This window comes from Delphinus delphis, chromosome 3 (assembly GCF_949987515.2).
Source record: "Delphinus delphis chromosome 3, mDelDel1.2, whole genome shotgun sequence".
Lineage (NCBI taxonomy): Eukaryota > Metazoa > Chordata > Mammalia > Artiodactyla > Delphinidae > Delphinus > Delphinus delphis.
The window spans coordinates 75,182,204-75,193,530 of record NC_082685.1 but is presented as its reverse complement, the minus strand read 5'-3'; the positions used below and the strand labels follow the sequence as shown (position 1 = coordinate 75,193,530).

Sequence of the window (11,327 nt, the reverse complement as noted above, 5' to 3'; positions counted from 1 at the left end):
GATTAAACACTACAGAAAAAATATCAGTGAGCTTAAAGACATAACAATAGAAATTATCCATACAGATATATTTAGCTTTGGTGAAATATGGGATGGTACTAAGAACTCTAACAACAGTGTTATTAGAGTTCCAGGAAGGAGGTGGACAGGAATTGAATAAATAATGGCTAATATTTTCCAAATTTGTTCAAAATTATAAGGCTGCATGTCCTAGAAGCTCAAAAAATTCTAATCAGGAAAAAGAAAAGCAAAGGCACATAATTCAAATTTTATAAAATCATTGTTAAAGAGAAAATTTTAAAAGCAGCCAGAGAAAAGAGAGATTAAGTGCAGGAGAATAACCGTAAGAAAGTTGTTGACTTTTTATCAGAAACAATGCAAACCAGAATATTTTGGAACAACATCTTTAAAATGTTGAAAAAATGTCTGTCAACCTAAAATTCGATATCTAGAAAAAATATTCTTCAGAAATGAAGCTAAAATAAAAATATGTTCAGGAAGAGAAAAACGTGGAGAATTCATCACCCAAGGATCTGCACAAGAAGAAAATTTACAGTAAATTTCTTCAGGCTGAAGGAAGAGTAAACCAGAGTTTTACTAAGAAATAAAAAATACTGTGAATAGTCACTATGTAGATAAATTTTTTTTTTTTTTGTGGTACGCGGGCCTCTCACTGTTGTGGCCTCTCCCGTTGCAGAGCACAGACTCCAGACGCGCAGGCTCAGTGGCCATGGCTCATGGGCCCAGCTGCTCCGCGGCATGTGGGATCTTCCCGGACCGGGGCACGAACCCATGTCCCCTACGTCTACAGGCAGACTCTCAACCACTGCGCCACCAGGGAAGCCCTATGTAGGTAAATTTTAAAAAATTCCTTCATTTTAAAATTTCTTTAAAATGTACTTTATTGTTTAAATTATAAAATAATAATATATTTGTGGGGTTTATGCCAATGAAGATGTAGATTATTTGACAATAAAAGTATAAAGAAGAGGAGGGCATAATAGAAATATACTGTTATACATTTCTTACATTAAAACTCAAGAGGCATGATATTACTTGAAGAAAGACTGTGATAAGATGCATATTGCAAACCCTAGAGCTCCTACTGCATAAACTTAAAAGTTATAGCTAGTAAGACCATGGTAAAGAAAAATTGAATATTGAAAACATTTAAATAGTCATAAAGAATGCAGGGACGGAGAATAAAAAATATATGGGACACGTCCTCCTCAGCATCATGGCCGCCCTCAGACCTCTCATGAAGCCAAAGATCAAAAAGAGAACCAAGAAATCCATCCAGCACCAGTCAGACCGATATGTCATAATTAAGCAGAACTGGCAGAAGCCCAGGGGCATGACAATAGGGTGTGCAGGAGATTCAGGGGCCAGATTTTGATGTCCAACTTTGGTTACTGGAACAGCAAGAAAACAAAGCACTTGCTGACCAGTGACTTCTGAAAGTTCTGTCCACAGTGTCAAGGAGCTTGAAATGCTGCTGATGTGGAGCATATATTACTGGGCTGTGATTTCTCACATCGTCTCCTCTAAGAACCACAGAGCCATTGTGGAAAGAGCAGCCTAGCCGGCTGTCAGTCACCAATCCCAATGCCAGGCTGCACAGCGAAGAAAATGAAGAGACAGCTTGTGTGCACATTGTATTCGTGTTAATAAAACCATAAAACTCAAAAAAGTGTACATATAGGACAAATTGAAAACAAATAGCTGGATGGTACACTTAGAAACAACCATGTAAATCATTAGATTAATTATAAATGCTCTAAACTTTCTAAAAAAAAGCCAAAGAATATTACACTGGATTTAAGTGCTAAATCCAATTTTATATCATCTAGAGGAAGTGCATTTTAAATATGGAGTTACAGATAGTCCAACAGTAAGAGAATGGGAAAATATACAGAGAAGTCCTCACAACCAGGAATATTGACAAAGATGAGAAGGGGAATTTCATAAAAATGAAAGTGTCAATTCTGAATCCCTGTGAACCTAATACCAGAGATTCATAAATCTATGAAGCGAAAACTGAGAAAAATCTGCAAGCAAAATTAGACAAATCCACATTACAGTTGAAATTTCTGCAGAAAATTACTAAGGATATAAAAGATGTGAATAAAATACCAACCAGCAGGACATACCTGAAATTTATAGAAGAATTCACCAAACAATGGAACACACAAAGTCTTTTTCAAAGAGCACATTCAACAGGTGGAACAAAAAATTAATTAATGAATAACTGAAAAAAAGAAACTGAACAGTTGTTTGGGACACCTTCCATCTGATTTCACATTAAATGGAGGCATATTGTGGAAATGAATCCTTAGTGGTTATCCAGACTTTAAAAGTACTCACATCAGTGATTAAAGCTAATAGGAGCAATTTCAGTTTAAAAGCAGGACTTCCTGTCCACTTAATACTACAGTAGTATTGACTACATTACTTGGAAATACCCTATGTCTAATTTTCCATTCCTTAACTGGAGGAGAATATTGTCTCGAATGCAGATGCCTCAGATACCTTGTAATTTTATGTAACCAATCTCAATGGACTTTATGCCGTTTTTAGCTTGTCACCTATGTGTGATTATCCCAGAAAACAATCTTTTTTCCCCCAAACTCACTATTTATGTACTTATTATGTTTAAATTAATTACTGAACCTTAGTACTTCCCCATTGAAGAATGGGCTTATAAGTATACTTCCTCATGATTATATGATTTTTAGACTAGATGGTTTATTTGGTAGATTTCCTAGCATCATCTCCCTGGGCTCTAAGTTATTTAATACATTAATTTTGGGCAGTTCATCATGATGGTGTTAATTTTTTATTATAGCCTATTTAGTAGTTTTATCTTCTAAGATCACAAAGATTTTCTTTGATATTTTCTTAAACAAATTGTGGTATATCCAAACAATAAAAAGAAACAAACTACTAGACACACAACATTGACGAATCTCAAAAAATGTGCTGAGCTACCTAGGACACAAAAGAACACATACCATATGAACCCATGTATATACTATTACAGAAGAGGTAAACCTAATCTATAGTAATCTCTGGCCTAGGCAACAACTGATAACATATCAGTTGTTGCCTAGGCCAGAGGTGAGGGTGGGTAAAATGCAAATGGATACAAGGAAAATTTGGGGGGTGATGGAAATATTCTGTATCCTGATAGGGTTGATGATCATATGGGTGTATACATTTGACAAGCTCACCAAACTGCAAACTTAAAATAGGTGCTTTCTTATTGCATGTAAGTCACACTTCAGTAAAGTTAATAAGGAAAAACAAACAAACAAAAAACTATTGTGTAGGCAGAAGAATGGAAGCAGGGAGACTAGCTAAAGTGCTGTGAATAATCTGAGCAATGATGGTTTAAACAGTAGAAATGGAAAACAAGAAGATAGATTTAGGATATGTTTTGAAGGCAAATTGTACATGATATGTTGATAATTTATATACGTACATTTGAGAATGAGGATTCTGATGGACAGTGAGAAATAAGGAAGAATCACTGAAAGTTTGGCTTGAAAAATTGGATAGCGTTATTTATTCAAAACAGTTCATCTGAGAAAAGAGTTTGGTAATTGAGTTCTATGAAGAATCAAGAGTACTATTTTGGCTGTGTTAATTTTAAGATGCTTTTTAAAAACACCTGTGGGAGGGCTTCCCTGGTGGCGCAGTGGTTGAGGGTCCACCTGCCGATGCAGGGGACACGGGTTCGTGCCCCGGTCCGGGAAGATCTCACATGCTGCGGAGCGGCTGGCCCCGTGAGCCATGGCCGCTGAGCCTGCGCGTCCGGAGTCTGTACTCCACAATGGGAGAGGCCACAACAGTGAGAGGCCCGCTTACCACAAAAAAAAAACCAAAAAAAACCCCCCAAAAAACACCTGTGGACAAATATCCAGCAGGGTGTTGGGTATATGATTCTGAAGTTCTAGGGCATGTTTGAACCTTAAGGTACAGATGTGGAAGTCATAGCAGACAAGTTCTATTTAAAGCCATAGGCTTGAAAAAATGTTGCCTAGAGAGCCCAGGACATTTAGTGGTGGAGGAGGAGAAAATGAACCAGCAAAGGAGACTGCGATGAAGCAGCTAATAATGCAGGCACTCAGGTACAAGCACATGGGGTCGTAGACATTAAGAGATGAGAGAGTTTTGTGAAGAAAAGTGAGCAGTTATGTTGGAAGCAATGGAAAGGTCTGGTTAAGGAAAGAACGGTGATCACTGGATAAATTTTTGTGTGTGTGACCCTGACAAGATCTTTTTCTGGAATAGAAGGGGTGGAAACTTGATTGGACTGGATGTAGAGATCATATTGACATGACTATATTTGTCAAGAAAATGTACAGTGAATTGGGAAGGAATGGAAGAATGGTGGGAAGACGATTCAGGTCAAAGTCATGGGAGGTTTTATTTGATTTGATTTGAAAAAAAACAATATTAGTGCTTGTTTGTATGCTGGTGGTAATATTCCATCAAGAACTGAGAATTGGTTGAAGCAGGAGAGGGAGTGTTTGAGGAAAGTCTTTGAGAAAACACGGGATGCAAACCCCAAGTGGAGGAATTTGTATTTGATACCATGCTTCATTTTGGGATACATAGCATTTTGCTAAGAGAATGTATTGATGTCATTGTGCTCTATGCTTTAATACTCAACTTAGAACTAAAAAAGAAGACTGAGAAAAATAAGATTTGCTTCAAGTTAAGATTCGGTTAACATTCTCTGATTTCTTTTTTGGTTTGGAACACACAATTTTCCCAGTTTTGCCTATCCTTCAGGAATATCTTGCCTTCATTAGAAAACTACTATAAAGTTAAAATGAAAAGAGAGCATTTTCTAAAGGTTATACTATTTAAGGTTGTATTTATTGAAGGAAAAAAAATCTAAACAATTTTATCCTGATGGGAAAAATAGTTTCACCTGAGCCACAAATGAGACGAAACAAAAGACAGAATCTGAGAATTTGTTTGCAGGGTCTTCTGTTCAAAAGAATACAGCCCTTTGAAAAATCTGCAGCCATAGTAACAGCCATTCCCAGTCCTGTGATCTACAGAGCATAGGACCCTGTTAGGTGTCACAAAATTATACACCATTGCACGCCAGTCACTAGTGAAAGGTTGAATTTTTTTTTTTTTTGATTGCTTTGGGTCTTGGTTGCTGTGCGCGGGTTTTCTCTAGTTGCGGCGAGCAGGGGCTACTCTTGGTTGCGGTGCACGGGCTTCTCATTGTGGTGGCTTCTCTTGTTGCGGAGCACAGGCTCTAGGCACATGGGCTTCAGTAGTTGCGGCACATGGGCTCAGGAGTTATGGCTCTTGGGCTCTAGAGAGCAGGCTAAGTAGTTATGGCGCATGGGCTTAGTTGCTCCGAGACATGGGGGATCTTCCCGGACCAGGGATTGAACCTGTGTCCCTTGCATTGGTAGGCGGGCTCAACCACTGGGCCACCAGGGAAGTCCGAAACGTTGACTTTTTATTGTCAGTTCTTGAACAGCCACCAACAATCATTTGGAGCTAACGACACGCTCTTCATCTAATGTGGTGAATGGAGCTAATGAAATAGTTAAGAGCCAGAGCAAGAAGTGAGGAAAAAGCTGTGACTTTAAAATCCCAAGAAACAAAGGATGTCTTAAAAATGAGAAGAAAACTTGAGATTGTGAAAGCCTGAGGTCGGGTCTCAGGAAAAAAGAATGTGAAAAAAGCAGATTATTTTCCCAAATACTGGCATTTAAGCTTCTAGTACTTCCACGGGGGTGACCACCAAGATCGTGAGAGGATCTCCTACTCTTGCTGGTAGATCTGCAGAGCTTGGGCTATCCCCTCACCTCTTCTCCTACCTCCTTCAAACATAGATAATAACACTAAAACAGGTGTATCAGCGAGGATCCTTTAGGTGCAAGTCACTGAATAAACTAAAAGTGGCTTAAACAACGAGAATAATTCGCTACCTCGCATAACAGGAAGTCCCAAGGTCAGCTCTATCAGAGTTGGTTACCTGCTCAGCTCCATGATGTGAGGGCTCCTGTCACTCTCTCTGGGAGTCTCTTGACTTTCCCCTTTGGGGCACAAAAAGAATACAAGTAGCTCCTAACATAGAGGCCTCACGTGGCAGTGCCAAAGGCAGGAACAAGCGAGTCCCTATTTTATTTCTCCTTTTTTAATTATGAGGAAAACAATCCCAGAGGCCTCTCACTAGACTTTCCTCTTTGTCTTGTTTTTCTAATACATGACCATGTGTAACAAATCACTGATAAGGGAAATGAAATTATAATGGCTGGCATAGACTGATGAGCATCTACCCCTGGGGGTAGGGAAGCCCCTTAAAGATACACAAAAAACTAGTTCCTAAATAAAGCTGTGTTTCTGTCAGCAGAGTAGAAAGGATAACTGTGACCGCTGAGAAGAGGGGGCAATGCACGCACAGTGATTAGCAGAGTGACTGGTGCCCAAATGCGCTTAATAAATATTAGCTGCTATTATTGTCCTATCAAGCCGCTCTTATGGGAAATACAATAGAAGAGCCCAGCCTCACACCCCAGACTACGTATTCTGACCGCCATCCAACCTGTCATCAAATAGTACAGTTAACCCTTAGCTGTAGCTTTACTTTCTTTCCTTGACTATAAATCCTTTTCCCTTGTCATCCTGTTTGTCTCAAAAAGTAGTAGCTAATGAGTTGTCTGCCTCCAGCCTCATCGATTTTCAAAAACTTTGCATATCGTAGCCAGACTGATCTTTCTAAAGGCAGATCTAATCATGTCACCATCTTCCTTAAGAGCTTATCACAATTCCTCATTGCATTACATCTGAAGGTTGAACTCTTCAGAATCATGTCCATGTAGTTGTTCTTCAATGCAGGTGGAGGGAGGCTCCTCTGTCCTTCAGCTCCACCATATGGAACATGCAGTCCCCTTGGTGCAGGAGGAGAGAAACAGAAGACTCCCAAGGAGGGTCTCCATTGTCCATGAAGAGTGAGGTGCCCAGCCCATCTATAAGGGGCTGAGAAGCACCGTCTTGCATTCACCCAGAAGGGGAGGAGGACATACTTTTAGGGAACACTATTGTAATAGATCCAGAGATGTGCCTCCCAGATCCCCCTTCAGGGAAGGGCTTGCTGCCCAATTTCAGAGAATTTGTCTCAGTGGCCGAGAGCTGCTTTGCCTGCGGTCACGCCTTTCCTGGGGTAGCCAGGCAGAGGGGTAAAGACATGGCCGTTTTGGCCCATGCACATAACTCCAAGAGGCACTGGTCACTCGAGGACTCCCTGCTGGGGTGGCCAGGGCTTCCTTGTGCTTGCTTCACAGTTCGACTTCTTCCTCTTCTCTATCCTGTTTCATTGTTTCTTTCATATGTTTTGATCCTTTATGAACATCTTGTACCCCATACTCTACATGGTATCTGCTTCTGTAAATTACAACCTGCAACAACTAGTAATTTCGAGCAGAAAGTCCTTTAACCCTCAACTCTCTTTTCTCCCTCAATGATCATTATCTAAGTTGAAAAATTTTCACTCCAGATTTATAGAAATACAGTTACCTGAATGCATCACCAAAATTTCACAGATAAAATACATATTATTAAGTAATTACATGCTGCCAAGTGCTTTTTTTAAAATAAATTTATTTATTTTTGGTTGTGTTGGGTCTTCGTTGCTGTGCGCGGGCTTTCTCTAGTTGCGGAGAGCAGGGGCTACTCTTCCTTGTGGTGCACGGGCTTCTCATTGCAGTAGCTTCTCTTGTTGCAGAGCACGGGCTCTAGGCGCACAGGCTTCAGTAGTTGTGGTGCATGGGCTCGGCAGTTGTGGCTCGCGGGCTCTAGAGTGCAGGCTCAGTAGTTGTGGCACACAGGCTTAGTTGCTCTGCGGCATGTGGTATCTCCCCGGACCAGGTATCGAACCCATGTCCCCTGAACTGGCAGGTGGATTCTTAACCACTGTGCCACAAGGGAAGTCCTCAAGTACTCTTTTTTGTTTTGTTTTTCTTTTTTACTCTCTCATTCTCTCTAAGGTTCCCTATGAGTAGATAGATGCGTAGAAGAAAAGTCATCTGCCCAGACCCAATAGTTATTAAACCAGGGAGTTCAGACTCTGATCCTCCTTCGCCCTTTATAACTTTACAGCCTGTTTCCTTTATAACTAGTTTAAACCACCACTGCCTGGAGCACCCTTTCCCCCTTCTCTTTGAGGGGCTCACTGGTACTCACTTAGGTCAGCATCAGTACCTCCAAAAAACTTCCAAAGTTATCCCCTATCCTTGCATGGGCTATCATGCTGTGTTCCGATAGCGAATACCCAAACATTTATCCCCATCTTGGTACTTATCAATACTGTATTATAGTCGTCGTTGCCTGTCTAGCATCTCTAATGGCTGACCAGCGCCTGGTGCATCCTTCTTTACCTACTTCTTGAAAGGATTTTTAGTGATTTAGTGTCAGCATGTAGTAGGTACTGAAAAGTGTTTACTGAGTGAATTTAATAATGCTCTTTTCTTTCTCTAGTTTTGCACTAACTCTATCATCCTAGGAGATTCAGTTAAAAGAGGAAAAAATACTGCCATTCTAGAATGTATGCAACAAACATCTGCGAGTCTAAAGGAATTTGGTTCATTAATATTTCTTTTCCAGTTCTGATAGTTGGCTATACTCGTGGCTGACTACACAGTGTGACGTAGCGCAGATAACTTGAGAAGGGCAGAGGTGTCTAGTGAATGGAGAACTCTTCCTAGACAGAACTATTTTCTGTTCATTTTTTTTTTCACAAATCCATGTTCAACATCTATGACATGCAAGACCCCTTCAGGGATTACTATCTCAGTCAGTTTAGATAATCACATTCAAGATATATGTGTGTAACAGGAATTATGATATGAGTATTCACATTCTGGTTCTCTTCCCTGCCCCCAAATACTATCCCCATTAATTTTATTTGAAATTAAGCAAGATGAGGGGAGAAATATTCTGAGCAAAATGTTTTATTGTCTGATAACAAATGAAAATTATGCAAGTGGAAAAAAACTGAACCACTCTACAAAAGAACCATGTTGGGAGATTATAATATCCTTCATGGAACAGTACTTTATTAAAAGCCAGAAAAAATACTTTATCAATGGTAGCATCCAAAAATCTGCCATTAATCTATGACAGGGATGCCAATGAGAGTATCATCTTCCAGGTAGAAAGTTCATTTACTTAACTGAATAAAAAGAGAGTATTTTATAGCATTTTAATTTCACTCCTCATTGCTATGTGCTTTAAATAAGACAATTGCCCTTATTTTTCATAGAAAAATAAAAAACACATGTACATTGTCTATGCAATTTAAAATAAAAATATGTACATATTTTATTGACTTCATTTTAATTATTATTAAATATGCAAATATAAAGACATGACATGAGAACCCACTTTGTCTTGCACAATATTTAATAACTATGTCCTATAAATGGGTGTGACCAAGAGAGTTCCACGGTGTGACAAGGTGGGCAAGGTGAAGATTACAAATAACACTCACTCAATTGTTGGCCTGCAGAAACCAGTGCTCAGGTGAATGTCAAAGTCAGGCCACGTTTCCCAGCTGTGACGACAGCCTTTCTACTCCATTTTTGGACACTTCTCACATTTTTAAAAGTACGCCCACCAGGTCCCCCTCGCTCCCTCCTGAATTTTTTCCTTCCCTTTTGTCTTTGTGTCTTTCTACCTTTCCTTCCATCTGGCTTTCCCTCCAATTCTCTCTCCTTTCTTCAAACTAGTATCCAGCACCTGCTCTGAGTTCAGCCACATTCTGACCCGGAGGGATACAAAGATGAATAAGTCAGCCGATTATTGTTTCCAGGGGCCTTTATTTTCGCCTCTCTCCTCATTTTAGACTTAACATTTGCTTTCCTATCTATCACAATAAGGCTTCAAACTATTGAAGTTTCTGTAACTGTCTCCTTCCAAATCAAAAAGTTACTCCTTTACTCTTTCATTGGATCACGTCAGAATATGTTCCACTTATGTGCAAGGGATGCTAATGGAATAAGGATGTCTCTCACAGAGCAATTTTCATATTTTCAGCATCCTGGGTTGTGTTTATCCTTAAAGGATATATCTACCTGTAAGAATTGTGGGCTCTAGATAAGACATATTTTTGAGGATGTAGGTCTTGAGAAAAGGATTTGTGAATGTTGTTCAGAGTTGAGCTCATGGAGAGAGAGGGTTTGGGAAGCAGTTAGTCCTCTGGTCCATTCCCAGCTTGGCCATTTACTAGTTATGTGAAGCTGAGACCCTCGGTTTCCTCATCAGAATTCAGTAATGGGAATTAAATCAGCTGCAATTTGTAAGGTGTTATAAGTTAATGTCTGTGTTATAATTCTTAAGCTATTCCTACCCTAAACTTCATCTCTTCATGTACTTGTCTAAAACCTCAATAATGAGGAGTTGGATCCTTAGCATATATTATTATTATTTCTAGATGCTTCTCGTTTTTTGCCAGTGTGCATGGCTAAAAAGCAGTGTGATGTGCTTAAGTTGGCTGATTCTACCTCTGAAAACCTGATTGTGAGCCTTTCTTCCCAAATTCACATTGCAGTATCATTAAATTGATAGCTTGAAATAGGTCATATTGGGAAAATTTATAGCGTGGAAATTAACAAACACTACAAAAAAAGGCTCTGTTTTCTTCTGGAGGGAGAAAAAAAAATTGTTAACCCTTTACTAGCACACCGCTGCCAAGAGTCCAGGCAGAGAAAATCCTCTTTTTTCTTTTCCCAAATAACAGAATAGGACACGACAAGTCCCGAGTTTCCATTTCCCTATGACTGTGCTTCTGCTAGGAGGGGAACATATTTCCGAATTCTCTCCAAACCCAACTCTACCTTCTGATCAAGGTGGCCTTAATGTTCTCTTCTGCCTTTTGTTTCCAGAGTTGAGTTCAGTTTCTCTCCATGATTGCAGTAGTCTTGACCCCTAAGCAATAGTATTTTTTTTTTTTTTAATTTTTAGTTTTGGCTGCATTGGGTCTTCATTGCTGCACGTGGGCTTTCTCTAGCTGTGGCGAGCGGGGGCTACTCTTCATTGCGGTGCGTGGGCTTCTCACTGTGGTGGCTTCTCTTGTTGCAGAGCACGGGCTCTAGGTGCTCGGGCTTCAGTAGTTGTGGCACGTGGGCTCACTAGTTGTGGCTCATGTGCTCTAGAGCACAGGCTCAGTAGTTGTGGCACACAGACTTAGTTGCTCCGCGGCATGTGGGATCTTCCTGAACCAGGGATCGAACCTGTGTCCCCTGCATTGGCAGGCGGATTCTTAACCACTGCACCACCAGGGAAGTCCCTAAAAT

At 40.1% G+C, this 11,327-nt stretch overlaps 1 pseudogene; it reads left to right on the top strand.

Annotated features, from left to right (window-relative positions):
- The first annotated feature begins 1,237 nt into the window (after positions 1-1,237).
- On the top strand, positions 1,238-1,679 carry LOC132422419 (large ribosomal subunit protein eL32-like; annotated as a pseudogene).
- Positions 1,680-11,327: the final 9,648 nt, after the last annotated feature.